The following is a 23797-nucleotide window of genomic DNA, read 5'->3' on the forward strand; positions in this document are numbered from 1 at the left end:
ACAAATTATTTCTTTAGATGAGGACGGCCCTAATAGACACACTCAACTGTTGTACTGTAACACAGACATCGTCAATTGTACATGAGCGCATGAATACACACACACACAAAACATGAAATATCTTGCATCCATACAGTACCTACTCAGTACAGGACTTGTCTCTCTCAGAATTGTTCTTTTATTAATTCACACACTAGCTTTGGGGTTAAGATTGTACAGAAAGGAGCCAGTCACACACACACACGCACATGCACACTCACACACACACACACACCCCTCTCTGTTGGATCTGAACAGAACATCCTTACTGTATTGATAACCTCATGGAGTTCACTTTTGTTCCACTCTCAACAAAAGGACAGAGCAGGAATTGTCTTAAGTGTTAACACTAGAATAGCTGGGAAGGTCATATGACCTGAATGACTTTTTGAATTTTAGATAGTGCCCTCCCCTGCAATTTAACATAAAAAAAATAAAAAAAACATGCAGTCAAATAACCACCCCCCCTGCCCTCTCATTTCCCTCATTCCCTGAGAGCTCAGAGGAGGCCTGGTGTCAAATCAACTGAGCCAGTGTCTCTATGTGTCGCCATGAAGACATGCATGTTAGGTGAAAACTAGCTCATTAGCTAATGCTGGCACATTTACATTGATGTGGAAACTGTGCTGGGCCTGGGTGCAATATTTACATTTCAGTGTACAGTAAGTGAAATTTAAGCTACGTATAGAGTCTTTCTGGGCATGTCAAGTAATATTCTGATATTGACATAATCAATATCCTATTGATACGACACAGTTCCCTTTAGTTAGCGTCCATGTGTAAACGGTTGATTGGAAATGTGAACGATCAGTCGGGTTGAGTAAACATTGTCCATATTAACCGCAGCTACTGATCAAGGGAGACAGAGAGACGATTGATAGAGAGGCCGAATTTGACAGGAGGGATGATGGAGAGAGAGAGAGAAAGAGAGGAGATGAGTGCTTTACCCAGAAAGCTTTGGGCTAAACTCCCTTCTCACGGCCCACCGAGCACCAGCTATTCCAACAACGTGCCTCGCCCGGATCCCCTATACACACACACACACACACACACACACACACACACACACAACAGACCATCACCACCCCCCGTGGTTAACCTCTGCACGGGATGGGACGCACGCACGCAACACACACACACAATCATACACTCGCTCACTCACACACTTTTTACGTACACACATACACACGCACACATTCCCACTCAGATTTACACATACTCGGTTCTCCACAGCCACACATTGTGTCTAGGGATATGTGATATGTGTCACATGCTGACATTGAAGTTTGAGGTCAGAGGTGAGGGGGATTTGTGCCGGGGGGGGGGGGTGGCTGGTTAACAGCTTAGCTCATTAAATCTGTCACGGACATCTTCTATACAGTATATGTCTCCTGACGTCCCTCAATACCAAGGTTGTTTGATTCAACTACCGATACAGAGAGAGAATGCTGTTGAGTACACATGTACACGTGTGTTTTCACGCACGCACACACACACACCAATATATCCAGTGTGTCACTACTAAGTTGTTGTGAAATTTATTTTTATTTATACAATTTTTATTTAAGCATGTAAGTCTCACTGAAATTAACAATCTATTTTGCAAGAGAGAAGATAGCCAAACTCGCCAAGACAGCAGCATTAACTCATTGAGCGCCAATAACGAGATATCTCGTTTCTGAGAGCCAACGCTTCAGCACCAAAAACGAGATATCTCGTTTTTAGTTACTTTTTCCTTTTTTTCTATTTTATTATTCTAAACACTCGCGCAGGCCTTTGTGAGTGTGGCTGGGACCGGCAATGCCGATTGAATCCCAACAGGTGGCAGTATCGCCTACCGTATGAACTGCATGGGCTGAGAGCAACCAAATCACTAGGGATCACTAGGGCACTCCCAGCAGTGGCAGCAGTGGCATGGCAGCACTGAGAAAACTACAGCAATCTAACGTTCGACAATGGCGATCACCTAGAGCGAACTATTGGATATTATGAAGAAGACAAAACGGATTATATGGATGATGATTATGGACGATAAGGTGCGTTTCCACCAGACTATGTTGGACTCATCACTTAAATCATCAAACCGGCCGATGAGGAAACTTATTTGGCTCCGAGCAGACTATAGAAGAAGACGACAACGGATGAGGGCCACCTAACGTTATATGTATTGATCCTGTTCTGATTCAAGACAGTTGAAGCGAGAGTGGAGTACCTTCTGACAAAGGTAACGTCTATTTTACCGAACCCCATCAGAAAACATGCTTTTGTAATGATCGCAGCGTCGGAAAACGACCCCCCCCCCCCCCCTGGATGGCTTTGTGAAGAAACATGGTTGTGTTTACCTTTGACCTGGCAATAGTATAGGTTTCAGGCGAGCAGCCGCGATATTTGCGCATATGCGCACAAAACACTCTATATCTCACGATCTAGAACACCAGCCTGGATTATTGTGAAACGGGGCAATTTTTTGCGTGGTATAGCGCACAAACGAAGGTATGTAGAAAACTGTTTTGTCCCTGTTGGAGTATAAATAGTGCCTGTCAAATGAACCATACTATTGTATCCATAGTTATAATATAGAATATACGATGGGTCCGCAAACATTGTGAAAATGGTCAATAACGCTGGCGCCAGGGAGTAAAGATGGAAAAACAGCGTGGCAGTCAATGAGTTAAAGCATACATACAAGTTACAAGACACTACAACATGAAACAATGTGCAAACTCTGCGTGTGTGTGTGTTGTAGATCTGGGTCAGGATTGTTTGTGGCTACTGTCACTGTAGCAGTTGTCTCTGGTCTGAGTCTATGATCTCATCTCACTGGTCATGTCAAGCCTGGCCTCTACCTGACCTGATTCCCAGAGCTTGTGTGTGTGTCTGCGTGTGTGTGTGTGGAGGTCATGAGTGATTAGATGAAAGTTGACCCGGGACGTCCCAGTAGCATTTGTCTTGGCGACATGCCTTCCCTCCTCCCTGCTCCCTTCCCTCCTCCCTGCTCCCTTCTTTCCTCCCTGCTCCCTTTCCTCCTCCCTGCTGCCTTCCCTCCTCCCTGCTGCCTTCCCTCCTCCCTGCTCCCTTTCCTCCTCCCTGCTGCCTTCCCTCCTCCCTGCTCCCTTCCCTCCTCCCTGCTCCCTTCCCTCCTCCCTGCTGCCTCCCCTCCTCCCTGCTGCCTCCCCTCCTCCCTGCTCCCTTCCCTCCTCCCTGCTGCCTCCCTCCTCCCTGCTCCCTTCCCTCCTCCCTGCTCCCTTCCCTCCCCCCTGCTCCCTTCCCTCCTCCCTGCTGCCTTCCCTCCTCCCTGCTCCCTTCCCTCCTTCCTGCTGCCTTCCCTCCTTCCTGCTGCCTCCCCTCCTCCCTGCTCCCTTCCCTCCTCCCTGCTCCCTTCCCTCCTCCCTGCTCCCTTCCATCCTCCCTGCTCCCTTCCCTCCTCCCTGCTGCCTTCCCTCCTCCCTGCTCCCTCCTCCCTCCTCCCTGCTGCCTTCCCTCCTCCCTCCTCTTCTCATTGTGTGCAGATCAGTAGCACTGATGGCTATAAGGTAGCACTGTTTTCCCTCAGTCACAGGTTCGTGAGTCTGACTGTCTGGGGGGAAAACTGTTCTGGAGTCTGCTGGTCCAGGCCTTGAGGCTGCGCTATCGTTTGCCAGACGGTAGCAGCTGAAACATTTAATTTCTATATCTATAATTGTCTATAGCACTGTACTGACAGCTGATCTGTGGTCGGTGTCCAGAAGTGGCAGAGACAGAGAGGCTTTGTGAACTGGTGATTTTAAACCTCCCTAATGTCTATGTTTATTACTCTTATTGAGATACTTGATTATAATAAATGCACTGAGGTTGCGGTTACACTAATGGCCAGTTTTCGTTTCGTTGTCAGGGTCAGTTTCGCTTTTCAGAACGCAACGTAATGGCAGGCAAGTTAGACATTGTTTTTGCCTCCTGAGCACAGTGATGTATATACATGTAGTACAATGCCAAAGCAGTAGGTGGCGATGTAGTTCAAACATGAAGGCAATTTTCAACCAATCAGAAAAGTTGAATGTGCCAATATACTTCAATATATACCATCTTTAAATGCCTTGCGTGAGCCATTTAGCAACGTAGCATTTATTTTTCAGCAAAGAAAGTGCAATAAACAAAACGGATACATTCACTGTGTGTTCTGCCTCATTTGTTGATGAAACAAAACTAACATCAACACAATTGACCACAAAGAGCAGAGTTTAGTCTCACAAAAAGATTGTCGCTGATTTTGTTAGCTTACGTGCTAATGTGATTGGAATATGTAAGGGATAATGTATAGCTAGAGGTCATTGTCGCAAAATAATTGACCGACACGGAGTTTAGAATACCGAGGCGCCTCGCTGAGGTGTTCTAAACGTAGTGAAGGTCAATTATTTTGCGACAATGACAGAGTATAGGCTATACATTATCCCCCTTATTACATGGCTAACTTACTAACAATATACCTAATTCATTTTACACCATCGACAAGACGAGATCAAATGCAGACGCAGTTCTGTTCTGTCGCTCCGCGCTGTCATCGCCGGCAGCTTCGCCAGCAGCCGGCAGGTGTGTCTGATTGCACTGATGCAGTGTGTGTCAGTGGGCTTGATTGCTACAGCTGCGAACAGCGGTCATTATTGCTCGGCAGAAATCCGGTATCGAGTAATAACGGACCTCTGACGAGCGCTATTGACCAATCGCAATCAAGCATTTCGGCGAATGTTAAAACGCCATGTAATAAGCCAGTATAACAGTATAGCATTGTGGCTAGCAGCAAAGTTTGTTAGCTTACGTGCTAACGTGATTGGGATATTCCAGTATAACAGTATAGCATTGTGGCTAGCAGCTTGGTAATGTTAATGCTAGCAGAATGAATGGATGTAAACTTTATTTAACAGATTGCAGAATGGGTACAATACAATACGGCTCAATACAAACAATTGTTAAGGGAATGCAGACTGTTGTAGCTTGGACTGGGCTCCTTATAACAATAACTTGACAACCCATGGTAGCCGCAGCTCCTTGGGACAGCTCTGCTGTAAACACTGGAAATAACCGTGCGGGTCTCTACTGCGCATGGGCGTTGAGCAACAACGGCTCCGTATCTGGCTTGCGCAGATTACATGGCACCATTGTCTGCGAGTTTTGGTGAGTATCCAAAATGGAAACACAATTTCAGCGTTGCCAGTAGGACAACGCGTTATCCTGCCGAAACGGCGTTTCATTTTTAACTTGGACAGCAAACGTAATCATTCAGCAACAAAAACGTTGCTGTATTCAGCAGTGTAACCATGGCCTGAGTCTGGCTTTATACTTAAAAGGAAATGGGACTACATTTCATATCTAATTTTCTCCATCAGTGGTGTTGGTATTTCTACTGCTGTGACCCACTGCCGCTGAATGGATACAGTGGAATCTGTTTAATGCAGTATTGAGTCTATTCTATACCAGCAGCCCTCAGGCCATATGGCCAGCTAGGCTTAATACTGTCGCATCACCCAGCAAGAGGTCTCCCTCACTTCCTCCACACACACACAAATACACACGCATTGCACACACAATGCACGCACACAGTGTGAGTGGCATGTGCCCTATTAGATTGGCCCGGCATCTATCATCACCGTTATTAGCAGTCACAGCCTCAAGGCTGCTATACAGTGACAGGAAACGCATGCACGCACACACGAACACACGCAACACACACACACACGCACACACACACACATACTCTCTCTCTCTCCCCAGTGCATATATCATATGACAGTCAGAGAGATTTGCAGAGGGTTTTAAGGTCAGCCACAATCTGTGTTTTTTATCCAACAAAAAGCAAACATTCCAGGTTGTTAACAACACTTGATGTTTTAGTCATTATGCTCCATATGGCAGCAGCAGCACGTGTACCTGCCTCTGTTTTAACATGTAGAGACAGATACAGATGTGTTCTCACTTAATGAACCTCTCTCTCTCACTCTCTCACTCTCTCACTCACTCACTCTCTCTTCCCCTCTCTATCCCCCCCTCTTCCTCGCTCCCTCCCCCCCCCCCATATCTCTCTTCCCCTCTCTATCTCTCTCACTCTCTTCCCCTCTCTTCCTCTTCTCCTCGCTCTTTCTCTCTCTCTCCCTCTTGCTCTCTCTGTCTCTCTCTCTCTCTTGCCCTCTCTTCCTCTTCTCCTCGCTCTTTCTCTATCTCTCCCCCCCCTCTTTCTATCTCCCTCTCTTCCCATCTTCCCCCTTTCTTCTCCCCCTCTCTTCCTCTCTCTCCCATCCACCTCTCTCTTCCCCCCTCTCTCTCTCTCCCATCCATCTCTCTCTTTTATGTATCAAATCAAATCAAATCAAATTTATTTATTTATAAGGCCCGACAACACACGTTAATGTCCCCATGGGCCGTACAGGTCTTCTTTAAACAAGTCAAGAAGAAAACATAACAATAAGTCAAGAACAGAACAAGAACACCATAAGGTCCAACATTTTTTAGATGAATGCAAATAAATGAAAGAATGCAAGCACTCCCAGACATACCCCACGCGAAGGTAAGGAAAAACTCACTAAAACCTAACAATAGGGAAAAAAGCTCCACAGGCAGTGTAGAGGAGAGAAACCTTAGAAGGGCCATTCAAGGGGGGATCTCCCTTCTTAGATGTTGGTGATAGTAGTGTTGCAGACGGACAGTTGGTAAGCATGCACTCATACCGTCTTCCATTTGTATCTGGTCAGAGAGATAGTTTGATCTAGAAAGGTGATTTTCACCCCCTCTTTCTTTCTTTCTTTCTTTCTTTCTTTCTTTCTTTCTTTCTTTCTTTCTTTCTTTCTTTCTTTCTTTCTTTCTTTCTTTCTTTCTTTCTTTCTTTCTTTCTTTCTTTCTTTCTTTCTTTCTTTCTGTTTTCTCATTGCGTGCCAAGCGCAGGTGGCACTGGCAGGCAGCCGTCACATTTCATGTGCCCTTTAGTCTAGAGAGACACACACACACACACACCATTACTGATTTTCTTGAAAAACAAAGAACATGGTTTGACTTTGACCATATGGAAGGTGTGTGTGTCAGAGAGACACGTGACACGTCATAACACACACGCTTGTAGTTAGTGAAAATGGGTGCAGCTGTTGTAGGCATGCATATCGCACGCACACACACACACGTACACACACACACACACACTCTCAAATACACCTTCATATCACTTTCCACCCAGCACTGTGTTTTACAACATTACTTCATAACTACTTTGAAGGGTAATACATCCCTTTCTAGATACAATATCTCAAGCTCATAGGAGGATATTTGAGATGTGATAATCAGTCTGTGCCTGTATGTCAGCCGCCTAGTACATTTCCAACTGGGTCTCTCCCAACTAAAGCAGCTTTGGCTGGACCCTTGTGGAGCCTGAGTCCTGTCTAAGCTCCATGCCTCTCTGTAATTAGGGACACGGCCCCAGTACTCTTTATGTTGAGCAGCACTAGTCTCCTCTTCTGGAAATCTGCCCCACAGTGTTATATACTGTATATATTTAAAGCTATCCATATCCTATCTGACCATTAAGTCACTCTCCCAAAAATACAGGACAATTGTAGTACCATCTTCCATATCATGATGCAAGAGTGTCTTACAGTACTAAGAACAATTTGAAGTGACCGCAGATACTAGAGCTGTTTCTGCCTGGTAGTCCAGGTGCACCTCTGGTACTGGAGCTGTTTCTGCCTGGTGGACCAGCTGAACCTCTGGTACTGAAGCTGTTTCTGCCTGGTGGTCCAGCTGAACCTCTGGAGCTGTTTCTGCCTGGTGGTCCAGCTGAACCTCTGGAGCTGTTTCTGCCTGGTGTCTGACTGGTTCACTGCACTGTTACAAAACACACTGTCGATGCACTTGTTAATGTCACGTAGGTAGAGGTTTTGAGCCAAAAGGCAATGAATCTAAATGTTAAGCTCTGGAATCTGAGATTAGTATGAGAGTATTAAGATTAAATAATGGCAACAACAAGAATAATAAAAAGATTTAATACTGTGAAAGATCACTGGGGGAAAAAAATATGATTAAAATGGAGCTATCTATCTTTAAGGCTATTTTACACTAGGCTCTGGTGAGAATAGTGTAGCTGTATTCTCCTTCTCTCGTGACGTCAGTTCTCCAAACCTGCTTGCGGCCCTCTGGCTCAGAGCTGCTTATAAACTGGTTCGGCCTACATACATATTATCATGTCCCGGACTCCAGTCAGTGTAAGTCAGTGTAGCATAGTGGTATGTGCTGCCTTGGGCCCCGTCAGGAAGGTCTAGAGCACGGGTTCTCAAACCTTTTTATACCACAACTCCATTTCATTTAGGAATTTCTTTGGCGACCCCACACTTAATGTATCGCGTGAATTCAATGTGGAAATTAGGAAAATCGAAATAAAAGCACACGTTGTTGAACTCGATCGTGCATATGTATTGGAAAATGAAATGACGGCACAATGTTATCAATGAAATTAATTAATATTATCAACAAAAGCAATGGAATTGTTTCTGTATACACCATTTATAAAACGAGGCATATATTTAGCCAAAATATGTTGCCAGAACATAAAAAGAAATGTGCGACCCCTACTTTGGGTCGCGACCCGTGGTTTGAGAACCGCTGGTCTCTAGAGAGCCAGTGGGACTTAAGCGTTAGCTCGGGGATAATTGATTGGTCTGGTAGATTAACATCGAAGCTACCGGTAAGTATGGTCAAGGTTAACGTGTGGTGATAATAGTCTGTTTGTCTGTCTGTCTGTGTATAGAGCTCCTAGCAGGGACTCCGCACCTAAACTATACCATTACTGTCCCATCATGCTTTGGGTCAAACCTCTCGAGCTGATTGGTGCTCTCGTTTTGGGTGACTGAAGAAAAAGAAAAACTGATTTTTTTACGGAGAGAAGGGAAGTGAGAGAAGAGGGAGATAATGGTCAGTATTTTGTGGAGCATAGCATTTCACAGGATTACACACCGTCTGTGGCACATGCAATCTGCCCTTTTAAGAATACCCCCTTAAATACCCATTAATTGCTCCATTGCCCCCTCCCTCCCACACTTTATTCTTTAATCCCACAGCCATTGTTCACGTGACAGTGTAATCCCACTGCCCACTCCCAACCCCTCCCCCGCAGACATGCACAGGGGCCATATATACCCATATTTATTGTTTGTGGTGTTTTTCGTACCGCGGGATCAAATCAAGTGTTCCTTTATTAATCCCCTTGTGGGGGGGGGATCCAGGTGTCATAGCAGCATGGGGGAGGGGAGGTACAGGCAAGAAAAAGACAATATTAGAAGAAATAATATTAATAGAATAGAACACACTACCTTATAATAGAATGGCAATATATTCTTTTCATAATAGTATAGCGTACATGGTAGTAGCACACTGTGCCAGAGTCTGTGCAGTGTTTAGTAATTTAAGAGGCAGACAGTCCTAACAGTTCTCAAGTTCTCCAGCCGTTAGTTCTCCAACAATTGGCAGCGGCCCATGCCCACGGTTGTGGAGCCTGATTGGCTACTGGCATTGTGAGTTGTATATTCATGATAACGTTAGATTTCTCGCTCCGATTCCTGAGATGTTATTCGAGAACGTCGGTCTCAGTTTGATTAGTATATCATACGTAAAACATTACCATACGGTCCAATGATGAATAATCCATTGGATTAACATGTGGTTTTCCATACCTTCTGTATATACTGCGATATTGTTAAGAGAAAAGTATCTGACTATTGTGATTTCTTTCCCCCCATATCACCCAGCCACACACACGCACGCACGCATACAACATAAATCAACATAACACTCACACAGCACACAAAAAACAATGCTGAATGATTTTGCACGCTATCTCACACATATCCAACACACACGTCATTTTCTTTTGACAGTTATTAAAGAGTAAATTAGTTTGAATATGACCACCAGGGATGTCATTGGGGACATTGAATCCTTGTGTTGTGTTAATTACAGCTCAATGAAATGATAAGGTAGCAATCCCTATAAAACAGGATATTGCTGTCTTCAGGGTCCTTGATGACATCACTGGTGGCAACGATATTCAAACACATAACTCCCATGTGTGCAAAACTGTTTAGAGTTTTTGGATGTGTGTGAGATTACGTGCAAAATAAATCGGCTTTGTTCTTTGTTGAAATACCCCTTTAAAAAAGTTGCCTTGATACAAAGATCACTGTGCCGTTCTTTTTTACTTTTCACTTTAACCGCTACTGAAAGAATTGGTGGTAATTGGCTTCCGAAAATGTAAACGTGTCTTAAGCGCCACATAAACCCATGGAAATCGCCACATTTGACAAAAATTGGAAATCAATGCACCTCGGATGATAGATTGGCAGATGGTGATGGTGACTTGCACAATTTTATGTGGTGTTTATTTTATTTATGTGGTGAATGGTCTGAAAATTCCTTCAGTAATTAAAAAAGAGTATGAAAAAAGAACGGCGCAGTGATTTTTTTATCAAAGCAAGAATGTCTTGGAACCCACATGTCAAAAACACTGGTGTGGTTCTTTAACACACAACACCCTTCAATAAAATAAAAACACACGTACGCTCACCACACGCACACGCACACACACACACACACACACACACACACACACACACACACACACACACACACACACACACACACACAGAGGAAGGAAGCAGCACTGGGTTGGTCCTCTGCTAGAGATGAAAGGGATGAGAGGAGGTGGTAGAGTAGGATTTCAGGGCCTACTGTATTGTCGGCAACATTCGATACAGATAATCAAAGCCTTTTTTTTTCTCCTGCTTTTTTTTATATGGAGAGGAAGTAGAGCGGAATGCATTGAGTCTTTCTAGGGGTCTGGCATGCGAGAGAGAGAGAGAGAGAGAGAGAGACGGAGAGAGAGAGAGAGGGAAAGAAAGAACCGGTTGTAATAGATGCTGTTGTGGGCTTTTTTATGACAGCTGACAGATATTTTGGGGCACTGGGGCAAGCAGAGAGGAATGGAGGATGGAGGGAGGAGGGGAGAAGCTATTATACAGATGAGGGTCAGCCAGACATTATAGAGCCCTATTCATGCCATGATGAGATGAGGAAGAGGGGGGGGGGGGGGGCAAAGGGTCCAAAGCTCCTTTCCAGTTCAGTTGACTGAGGAGAGAAAGAGAGAGGGTGGGAGAGGGAGAGAATGAAAGAAAGCAAGGAAGAGAAAGATGTGGTCAGGGAGAAACTCTGAGAGGGAGAATTGGTGAAGTTAAATCGAGAGGAAACGAGAGAGAGAGAGAGAGAGAGAGCGACCCAGCTGGGAGTTCATTATGTTAGGGCAGCTCAGCGCACGTGAGTGGCCGGAGTGTGGCTGCTCGTCCAGAGAGAGGAGAGAGAGAGAGAGAGAGAGAGAGAGAGAGGGAGGTAGGGAGAGGAGAGGAGAGGAGAGGAGAGGAGAGGAGAGGAGAGGAGAGGAGAGGAGAGGAGAGGAGAGGAGAGGTAATCTCCTAGCGAGGGAGGGGGACAGCCTCTCTTCTGATGCGTGAACACTCACTCACTCACTCACTCACTCTTTTCCCACGGCTCTCCCTCGACCATCGCTCCGTTTGTTCTCATCACTTTATTCTCTTTCTTTTTTCTATTTTTAGTTCACTCTCTCTTTCTTTCTCTCTCTCTTTTTTGCTATCCCCTCCTCTCTTTCCTTGTCCATCTCTCCTCCACCGTAATGATCATCACTCTGCCTATACCTTGCTCTCATTTTCTCTCTCTCTCTCTCTCTCTCTCTCTCTCTCTCTCTCTCTCTCTCTCTCTCTCTCTCTCTCTCTCTCTCTCTCTCTCTCTCTCTCTCTCTCTCTCTCATGCTTTCTGCCGTGTTCTCTCCCTCATTTTATGTTGCCATCCTTTTCTCACTCAGATATTTATCTTTTCTCTCTCTCTCATTTGACATGGTTATTATAATCTCTTGGTGTTTGTCTCTCTTCCTCCCTCTCGTTCCATTCATGGACGAGGGTTTATTATCCCTGACTGTGTGTTTTTATATTGACAGCAGGATTAAAGCAGGTCAAAATATGTAGCAGAATTAGGTCAAGGCTTGAGCACGTGTGTGTGTTTATTTATTCATCTTTAAAGCCAGCTGAAGGGTGAGCGGCCGCGCAGGAGCCTGGCCACCGATCAAAGCTGTATTGATCCATCCATTCACACAGTAGCGCCACCACTGACATTGATTTTTGGTTAATTGCACGAGTGCCACGCCGGGCGACTCCCTCAGTCCAAACGAGCCCTCCCTCCTCCGCCCCCCTGACCTCCATGAACTAGACCCATCGGTCCACCAGCGGCCCCTTCAAAGCACAAGTTCTTTCTTTTTTGTTGTTTGTTGGCTGTTTTTGGTGTGTGTGTGTGTGTGTGTGTGTGTGTGTGTGTGTGTGTGTGTGTGTGTGTGTGTGTGTGTGTGTGTGTGTGTGTGTGTGTGTGTGTGTGTGTGTGTGTGTGTGTGTGTGTGTGTGTGTGTGTGTGTGTGTGTGTGTGTGTGTGTGTGTGTGTGTGTGTGTGTGTGTGTGTGTGTGTGTGTGTGTGTGTGTGTGTGTGTGTGTGTGTGTGCGTGCGCCTACCTCATTCATAGTTTTTTTTTTTCAACAGGCTACTTGATCATTGGGCCGCTCGTTTGGAATTTGGTCAGTTCCGTTAGCTTCTGTGTATGCGATGGTGTTGGGGGGGGGGGGGTATTTCTTCGATTACTGTGGAGTTACTGTAAGCGTGTGAAGAAGCGGCAAACTGCATGGCTTTAGCTGAGGCTTCTGTGTCGGATAAGAGCCATTGGCATTAATTCACGTCTCATTTAGTTTCAAAGAGGAGCGAGGCTAGATAGATAGAGGAGTGAGATTCAGAGGAGAGAGAGCTAGATAGAGGAGTGAGATGCAGAGGAGAGAGAGCTAGAGGAGTGAGATGCAGAGGAGAGAGCTAGAGGAGTGAGAGCTAGAGAGAGAGTGAGATGCAGAGGAGAGAGAGCTAGAGGAGTGAGATGCAGAGGAGAGGGAGGATAGATGGAACCCTAGAGAGAAGACGGGGGTTTTGTGCTCTCAGCTCTTCCTCGTGTCTCATCCTCGATTCCTCGGGGAAACATCACTTGGGAAAGGAGGAGGAAGCGATGCGAGGAGAAGAGATGGAGGAAACTAATGTGGGACGCATAGGTTAGAAGAAGGAATGGGACGTCCTTGTTCGATCACATACTGTTTTGAAGTGAGTGAGAGGAACTTTATACGTTCAACAGCCTACGTCAGAGATCTTCGAAAAACACGTGTGTGTGTGTGTGTCCTCCACTGGAGGAGACGAGTGAGGAAACCTGGGTAATGGAAGAATTAAGGACCGAGGAAGGAAAGCTTTTTTTTATAAATTTTTTTTTAAGATTTGTTTTTTTTGGCATTTGATTGCTTTATTTCGGACCGGCCCGGCAGAGAGGAAGGATGGGAGAAGATATGGGGGGAAGACATGCAACAAAGGTCTCCGGTAGGGATGTCCGCTATTATCGGCCTACCGATATTGGCATTAACACTTTGACTGCCGGAAAACGCTTTAGAGCGTCATTCCCGGCCATGCTCAAGTTGCCGGAGGACGCTGTACAGCGTCCTTATATCAATATTTCAAAAATCTGCGATCGGATTCATATTTCCCCTCCGCTGGCCTGAGATCCACCAGGAGGACCCACTGAGCTCTCTGGCGGTTCAGGAGCGCCATCTGGTGGCCGATCGGCGCAATCGCCAAACAGGAAGTGCTATGGAGGTTGTGCTGGTCGACCATATTACTTCCGGGCACTCTGTTTGGCTCACAGGACTCGATCTCGACACAATACATAGCGATCGATTGCCAATAACTCGATAAACAACATGATTTGGACATATATACTATTATCAGTGTTGGGCAAGTTACTTTTAAAAAGTAACTAGTTACAGTTACTAGTTACTTCTTCCAAAAAGTAACTAAATTACTTACTCAGTTACAAATTATAAAAGTAACTAGTTACTTCAGAAAGTAACTATTGCGTTACTTTAAAAATTTTTTTTTTTTACATAAACAACATACACAAATCTAAACTATTTTAATGTTGCTCTGGGACAAAGTGAGACTAGCCTCCAATCAAATGCCATGTATGTAGATATTATAATTACTATGTTTATATAGTGGATCATACAAATACAATAGATGTTTTGGAACTTTTGATATGTATTGCCCCTCAACAGGCCACAACTGGGCAACATTAAATTATGCTTGTTAAGCACTATACCAAAAATAAATAACAAATATATACTGATTGATTGAACATTTTAATTAACAGATTGCAGAATGGGTACAGCAGTACGGCTCAATACACAATTGTTAAGGGGATGCAGATCAGACTCATCAGAGAAAGACTTTCGTCTTGTTTACATCAGGGTCCCCCATTTTCAATTCATGACATTTATGACATACACAACATACAGATATAAGAATCTAATCGAATCATTCTAAACCAGGGGTCTCAAACTCAATTTACCTGGGGGCCGCTGGAGGTAGAGTCTGGGTGAGGCTGGGCCGCATCAAATATTCCACAAAAAAAGGGTTTAAAGTATTCCAAAAAAAAGTACAACTGATCCAATCTTCTCACAAACAAACTCACTAAAACCTCACAAACACCAGCAACTGAGCATTCTCAGTGGTGTCAGTGGACTCATCCACAGCTATGGAAATGCATGTGCATTTTTTTAACAATAATTCTGCTTGCAGCTTGATATGATTTCATTCCATTTATTTTTGTGGTTCTTAGCACTGAATTCTGAGGAAAGGCTGCATCAAAATAACTGTTTTGTTTCATAGTGGCTTCAAATTGCCACTCTTCACAAGAGCTACCGTTTCTTGGTGCTGGGAGGATGCACGCATATTCTTTAGTCCATGCACCATTGAATTGCAGCGATTTTCACTGTCGACTTTTCTTTTACTTTCTTTGAACATGCCACATTTTTCTACTAACTGCCTGCTGGCGAAACTAGGCTACTAGCTACATTTATCTCATGGGGATACAACTGGGAATGAGGTTACTAGCTACAGTACCTGCAGATTAGACAACCTGTCGATGCGCTGTCAACTCGCTCTGACTCGGCCCTGCTGAAAGACAACTTGCATTCCGTGAAGACCCGCCCTACTCTGCTCTGATTCGCAGACTGTGGGTGGGGGGGATACACGCTGACGGGACGCTGAATGTGATTGGACCAGAGTAGACAGACAGAGACAGTGGAGCAGTGCTTGCAGAGATGAGTGGAGAATTTGCGCACTAAACAAGGAAGAACATATTGCCCCTCAGCGCAGATATGTCTGATGAAAGAAACAGGTTCATTCATAGTAACGCGCCGCATTTATTTGCAGTAACGGCAACGGCGTTATTAAGATTGGAAGAGTAATCCGTTAGATTACTCGTTACTGAAAAAACGAATGCCGTTAGTAACGTCATTACTTATAGCGCCGTTATTCCCATCACTGACTATTATACAAGCTGGAAATGGACCCGATATTTCTACATACCATAATAGGTAAATTACTGTTCCACGCTCATCGCCCAACGGCGCGAGGAGGATACGGTAAGATTCAGCGTTATTTTTGATCGTATTCCATATAAACTGTTATGATGAACATATCACCCACACTAGATTAATGATATAACGCTGCCCACGGAATTATAAACGATCCCCCGCCCATCCGGTCATCATCAGATCATACGTAGATCATTCTAGAAGTACGTCCAATTGAAATTTTTTATATCGCCCCGATTGCCATCAAACTGTATTTCATCATCAATATAATGCATTTGGGGCTATATATCATGTTCTGGAGAAAGCTGCAGAAAGAGATGAAAACATACTTATACATTAGACCATACTTTACTATGAATATGTGAATGAAAAAGTTTAACGTTGCTACACAATGAACAATACATATAGGACTTTGAATGGGCCCTAATAATGGCAATGTAGCAATAGAATTTAAAAAGTTATAGCCATGCAAAGAAGGGGTACTTCTCCATAGACAAATAGAGCCGGCAACCTATGGTATATAATGAATTTAACCCATGGCACCCAAAGTGTTAAAATGTGATATCGGAAAATATCTGTATCGTTTTTCATTTTTTTTTTTTTTACATTTCTATAACCTTTATTTACCCAGGCAAGCAAGTAAGAACAAATTCAGATTTTATTTATTGTCAAAAGTATGCATAATGTTGTGTTAATTCCAATTAATTGTGGGACCCTCTCGAAAACGAGATACTGTATCTCAATGTGGTTTTCCCAATAAAGAATTTCAATATAACAAGAGATATGTAATGTTTGGGGGGGGGGAACCCTGCATATATCGGTATCGGTTGATATCGGTATCGGAAATTAAGAGTTGGACAATATCGGTATATCGGTATCGGTAAAAAAGCCAATATCGAGCATCCCTAGTCTCCGGGCGCGGGAGTCGAACCCGGGGCGGCTGCGTTGCACTGCAGCGCAGTCAAGTGGTGCGCTACCCTGACGCCCATGAAAGCTTTTTTACACTTTCAGAATGGACCCAGGGGAAGAGGGATGGGGGAGGAAAGAGGGATGGGGGAGGAAAGAGGGATGGGGGAGGAGAGAGAGATGGTCTCCTTCTCTTAACTAGTGAAAGCAGCTTACTGCACAGGACTTGCTGGTCTGAGCACCTGTCGGCTCGAGGCTCAGGGAAATTAGGTTAGTGAGCCGCATTACATTAGTTTACATTACATTAGAGCTTACATTAGTATGAGTGGAGTATGGTACTGATGCCTGGTGTTTTTACACATATGCTATACATATTATTTATGTACATCTTACTACTTCTGTAAGACCAAATATATAAATGCTCTTTGGTGGCAGAATACAGTTTTGTATAATGTTTATAGTTGTTGTATACATGTTGTGTCCATCATGGAAATAAAATATGTATTCACTAAATAATCATCTTCGTCGTGTGTCATCCCATCTCGTCCAGTAATATAGGACACTGACACTGCCAGGGTTAGAGGTTCCATTCCCACTGAGACACTGCCAGGGTTAGAGGTTCCATTCCCACTGAGACACTAACACTGCCAGGGTTAGAGGTTCCATTCCCACTGAGACACTAACACTGCCAGGGTTAGAGGTTCCATTCCCACTGAGACACTAACACTGCCAGGGTTAGAGGTTCCATTCCCACTGAGACACTAACACTGCCAGGGTTAGAGGTTCCATTCCCACTGAGACACTAACACTGCCAGGGTTAGAGGTTCCATTCCCACTGAGACACTAACACTGCCAGGGTTAGAGGTTCCATTCCCACTGAGACACTGCCAGGGTTAGAGGTTCCATTCCCACTGAGACACTGCCAGGGTTAGAGGTTCCATTCCCACTGAGATCACCCATCATGATAACACTCAGGCACTTAGGTAAAAGCTTCTACCAGGCTCTCTAAGAACACAACACATTTTAGTTACAAACAATATATATATATTTTTTTACTAGACATCACTCGGGTGTATTATTGATGCTCTCATTGATACTATGTTTGTTTCTGAAGTGTGTGTGTGTGTGTGTGTGTGTGTGTGTGTGTGTGTGTGTGTGTGTGTGTGTGTGTGTGTGTGTGTGTGTGTGTGTGTGTGTGTGTGTGTGTGTGTGTGTGTGTGTGTGTGTGTGTGTGTGTGTGTGTGTGTGTGTGTGTGTGTGTGTGTGTGTGTGTGTGTGTGTGTGTGTGTGTGTGTGTGTGTGTGTGAGTGATATATAGAGAGAGAGGGGGGGCTTTGGTAGACTATTGCATTGGTCCATTCATTGAAGATGAACGCAATGCGACATCCTTTACTAGGCTGATCCGATTGTATAGGTAAAAACCATATTATGCGTTTTCATCAATAAAGAAATTATTGCATTCACTGGGGGCCTACAAATACATTCTTTCATGGGGCCCAGAATCTGGAGCTACACCCCTGCTCACCGGATAACCTTTATTTCATTACCGAGATCGGTTACAGTCGCTTCTTTTTCACCGGGGCGTCGCCGGATCCTCACCATGTCTGTCGCAGGTAAAGACAGACTGCAGGTCTCTGTGTCTCTCAGGGCTCCAGACTAACTTTTTTCACCACCACGCCAGAAGCCTAAATATTAAAGGCAACCAACTTGTGTCTAACCACGCCCAACTTGCGTCTAGCCACGCCCCCGCGGCGACGCGGCAGCAGCAGAGCGGAGCTCCGTCGCGGCAGCATTATATGCCAGTAACCGCCCCTTATTCAGTATCCAGAAATAGCTCAATTGGCAACGCTGCATGGCTGTGGATCCTACGGCTCGTTGCTGGCTAGTTCGATTCCCTTCAATTTTTTTTCTTTTTTTCTTTTTAACGTGCATTCGCATTCTTTCGCCGTTAAGTTTAGGCATAACTTTAAGCATTGTTTCGGAGTTGGTTAAGGTTAGGCATTGTTTCGGAGTTGCTTAAGGTTAGAAGGGTTAAGTTTAGGCGCTGTTAAGGAGCTGGTTAAGGTTAGAGTTTGACTTCGAGAATGGCAATATTTTTTAACGTGCATTCATTTCGCCGGTTAAGTTTAGGCATTGTTTCGGAGTTGGTTAAGGTTAGGCATTGTTTCGGAGTTGCTTAAGGTTAGAAGGGTTAAGTTTAGGCGCTGTTAAGGAGCTGGTTAAGGTTAGAGTTTGACTTAGAGAATGGCAATAGACAGCCTATTTCCGCGCTGCAGCGCGAGGCAATAGACAGCCTATTTCCGCGCTGCCGCTCTCTCGCACTGCCGTGGTCACATGGGGGCGTATTGGCCAATCAGAGAAACGCTAAACACAAGTTGGTTGCCTAAAATATTCACGCGTCCCGGAACCGTCCCGAAATACAATGGACCTGTCTCAAAACCCTGCCCTCTTTTCTTGATCCTCCAATCACAGCTGTCGCTTACCTCGGACTTCCTCGTACAAACTTTGTAGTCAAACTCTAACCTTAACCAGCTCCGAGGTAAGCGACAGCTGTGATTGGAGGATCAAGAAAAGGGGCAGGGTTTGAGATAGGTCTATTGTAACCGTCCCAAAGTGAATCTAAACCGTACCAAAAATCTAAATGTTGTATCTTTACTTTGGTTTTTCCGTCTATAGTTGTTATTGCCATAAAGACACCATTCAAATGATTAGGAAATAAATAATAATTTGTATTTGAAATAATTATTTATTTTAACAATAGGCACATTATATCAACGGGTACCAACAAAACAACAACCAAAGCGATAACAATATTGAAACACCTTTCTTATTTTATTGTCAGAGTTCAACCCTGGCAATTAGCCTATTGTATTTGGAACCTTCCCTCTTTTAGTCCCATTCACATCTATTATAGAACAGAGATGATGGAGTGTGTTTGTGTTTGTGTATTTAGTGTTGCTTTAGCCGGCCCATGTTGTTGTTCAACTTCTCAGTAAGACATGACTTCTTACAACAACTTAAACTTGATCACGTTCAGTCTCTAAGCCATAAAGGTTTAACCCTTCACCTTCCGGCGGCTTGTTTACGCACATGCAGAAGAAAGCTGTTTGGTTTTTGGTTCTTTCATTCTCTCTCTCTCTCTCTCCCTCTCTCCCTCCCTCCCTCCCTCCCTCCACTCTAGACTGGCAGCAGTAGGCGCAGGCTGTAATTACTGGCCCTGCAAACAAGGCAGCCAGTTTGGGGTTAGGGGTGTGTGTGTGTGCATGCGTGCGTGCGTGTGTGTGTGTGTGCGTGTGCGCGCGCGCGCAACACATGCCTGTGAGTGTGAGAGAATGTGAGTGTGATTGAGATGAAGAGAAGGTTAAGTGTTATTGAGATTGAATGAGTGTGTGCGTGCGTTGGGGGGGTACGTACAGTAGGCTATGTGTACCATTATGTGCATGCATGTTATTGTGCACATACATGCATGGTGTGTGTCTACATACGTTAGTGTCTGTGTGCTTCTATAGAGAATGCAGAAATGGCATTGATTGATGAAATATTGTCCTGTCTTGGAGGAAGAAAGGAATCAGTGTGTCACTGTATGGTGTTATTCAGACTGATGCTAGCCAGACTGACCCTCTTTCTCTCTCTCTCTCTCTCTCTCTCTCTCTCTCTCTCGCTCTCTCTCTATCCAGTTAGTCAGTCAGTGTCCAGCGGCCAGGCTAAACCCAGTAACCCCCACTCACACCAGTTCAGCCCTGGACCACGGTCAGCTAACTACTGTCGCGTTTTGGGGCTAACCCCCCCCCCCTTAATAACTGACAGACAACACCATATTCGCATGCTTCCAGACAGAGTGGCATTCAACACAGCCACAGAACAACAACACCTCTGATGCTGGGAAATGAACACTGATGACCACTAGCAGCAGCAGTAGCAGCTAAACACTGGTAGATCTCGTCCCTGGTCCCGTTCCTGACGTCTTGACACACGCCTGAGAGAGATTTCCTGTAATTGTGAGATTTTCATACACACCCGAGTCCCCATGACGGGCTCGAGATCCATACTTCCATCCAACGAAACTCTCCTAGAGACTATCACACAATGCAATGCAGTGTGCGCTAAAGTGTGCTATGAACGCCCCGAACCCGGTGGGGCGGCCGACATGTTTTTTTTTTTTATCCACTTTTTCTCCCATTTTCTATATTTTCTCCCATCCCAATTTCGTATCATCCAATTCAACCCTCCCCTGTCACGAACGCTGTTTCTTGCCTCCCACAAGCCGGCTGCAATGTGGACTAAGTCATACATAGCACAAGTCCCCTCTGGTACTTGAGGTAACAGCAGTCGCATCTTTTCACCTGCGCAGCTCGATCTCTCAGTGGCGAGGAGTAACGCGTGGGAGGCTCACGCTGCCCCCGACACTTCCTGATTCTACTGTGCAGGCGCACCAACCGACCTGTAGGAGTCGCTGTCCACAACGCCCGATCCCCACCCATCAGTTTCCCACCCCCTAATACGGCCAATGTGTATTAGTATGAACGACCAGCTAAACTGAAAGCAATGTGGAGCACTGGGCTCGAACAGGCGATCCCAGCGTCTCCGCATTCGTGGCGAGCGCCTTGCCCACTACGCCACGTAGCCGCCCTTCGGCGGCCCGACATGTTGTACATAAAGTACACACAATCCGTTCGGTCTCCTGTCCAACGAAGGCTGGCACTTCACTCAAACTCATCTCCTGAATGTGGTCGATTTTCGGTCATTCCGAGGTATTCCACCTTCCCGTAGACACCGAATTGTGTTGCCAAGGGAACAGCTTGAACAGTTTTCCCCCGTCAGTTACCGATACGAGCGAAAACGCCGCCAAAAAAAGGAAGTAAAACCTGTTTCCATTTGGGCACGTTTAGGTCGTCAAGTTGAAAGCGTCTATACATCAGCGTGTCAAAGTGAGCTAAATGAATCCCCCTGTGTGAGGTGATTTACGTGCGTTTTTTTTCTTCCCCTCCCATACATCGGCACTTCCTGTCGAGCGTGGTGCCAGGTGGGTCAGGGGGTTAAATCAAAACCACAGCTGGAAGTCTTAACGTGTAGCCAGAGCCGTGTGTCAGCAGCGTTGTGTGTCCCATAGGGTCGCTGCCTGGGGTGGTGTCTGACCACTGTGGCTTGTAGAGCGTTCTAACAGACCCGGGGCCAGCTGGAGGTCCAGTCTGGATCACTCAATCCATTACACACACACACACACACACACACACACACACACACACACACACACACACACACACACACACACACACACACACACAGACACAGACACACACAGACACACACACACACACACAGACACACAGACACACAGACACACAGACGCACGCACACACACACACACACACACACACACACACACACACACACACACACACACACACACACACACACACACACACACACACACACACACACACACACACACACACACACACAGTGTAGTGGAGAGGGAACACCATAAGCCCAAGTTCTGCTCTCGAAGGACACCTGCTGGTCACTTGGAGTTGCTGCACCCGAGATTTTGGAATTTGTGGAATCGGCAGCAGCACACCGTAGTAGACGGAACAGATGTCTGTCTCCCTGTTAACATGGTTTTGAGTGTAAGACACCATCATCGTCACAGAACTAAATGAGTTTGAATGTGTATGATAATGGTGGAAGGAGAATCCAAAAGTGCAATTTCAAATAATTGTTTTAATGTATGTATATATATATATATATATATATTTTTTATTTTTTTTATAATTTTGACCTGTATGTCTCCATGCTTTCACACAACCATGTGCACCCTTACTTCTCCGACCTAACCAGCCTAAAAGAAACACAAGAATAATACACGTTTATAAATATTGTAAAAAAAATATATATATAATAATAATAAACGTGAAATGGCCTCGTCTAAAGTTGTGCACTTGGTGAAGCTGCTTCACCTGCTTCACCGCTGGCTGACCTTTGAACTTCCAGTCAGTGTTGCAGCCTCGAAGCTGGGTGCTGTTTTCATTCTCTCTAGTCAGGTGAACACACTCCTGAAACCAAAACACACTCTGGGTAGCCTCCCCGGCCTCCTCCCTCCTTCCTTCCATCCTTCCCTCCCTCCCTCCATCCTTCCTTCCCTCCCTCCTTCCTTCCCTCCCTACCTACCTAATTTCCCTCCCCCCATCTCCCAGACAGAACCTAATTCTTCAGCACCCTGTGGGGAGGCCTTGTCTCATTCCTGACTGCCCTCTCTCTCTCTCCCTCTCTATCTCTCTCTCTTTCCTTTCCCTCCATGCATGCCTTTCTTTAATTTAGTTTATAAATCAGAGGTTATCTGGGGCCACAGGAAATGAACAGATTATTGGAACATCGACTGGGTCTGTTTTGGTTTCCATGAGCGAGGAGGACTGTGGTCATTATTTTACCAAACAAGTCTTTTTCATTTCATTGAATTCATACTGTGCTGTTACAGCAGAGGCGGAATATTGTACATATATAGTATATGATTTGGCTTCTGTAAGGATCACACCTGGTGTGAGAATCATACACATAATGGGCCAAATAAAACGACCGCATTCAAGAGCAGCGCTCATATAATTACTAGTTCTATCTTTGGAGACATTGCTATTTCTGCCAATCTCTCCAGCGAGTGGTAAAGCCCACTTGCACGCACGTGTGCACGCACGCACGCACACGCACACACACACACACACACACACACACACACACCCACACACACACACACACACTTGATCTAGATTATGGGCTATTGCCTTGTCTTGTGGGATTTTTCTGAGGGCTTGGAATTGGTGGCAAGTTTTTTAATATCCTTTTTTGACAGGTTTCTGGATTAAGTCGTTCATAAACACACAGTAAAGTTGGAACGGGCTATTATTATACTGTGTGTACACATTATACATACAAGCATACATTATGTATTGTAAGTTAAACACATAAAGTACACCTCTGATCATTTAGTGCACAGGATTTTCTAACCCCACCGCTTTCAGTGACCAGCACCTGTTGTGACATCTTCATCTTCATCGTCAGAATTAGAATCAGTTCAACATTCTAATCTTGCGGTGAGATCGTACACCTTAACCCTTTCACTACTACCACACTACCAAAGGGTTAATCATTTCACTGCGACGATACAGAAGGTTAACCCCTTTCACTGCCACACTACCAAAGGGTTAACCATTTCACTGCGACGATACAGAAGGTTAACCCTTTCACTGCCACACGACAAAGGGGTGTTAACCCTTCTTTCACTACCACACTACAGACTGTTAACCGTCTGTAGTGTGGTAGTGAAAGGGTGTGTGTGT

The 23797-nt window shown here is 45.0% G+C and overlaps 1 protein-coding gene across 1 annotated transcript in view; it reads left to right on the plus strand.

Annotated features, from left to right (window-relative positions):
- The window catches only part of stk17a (serine/threonine kinase 17a), a 72268-nt gene that overhangs the window by 38474 nt on the left and 9997 nt on the right, over positions 1-23797 (plus strand). The gene's annotated exons all lie outside the window — the stretch shown is intronic.

The sequence above is a fragment of the Notolepis coatsorum genome (assembly GCF_963971535.1).
Source record: "Notolepis coatsorum genome assembly, chromosome: 12".
NCBI lineage: Eukaryota > Metazoa > Chordata > Actinopteri > Aulopiformes > Paralepididae > Notolepis > Notolepis coatsorum.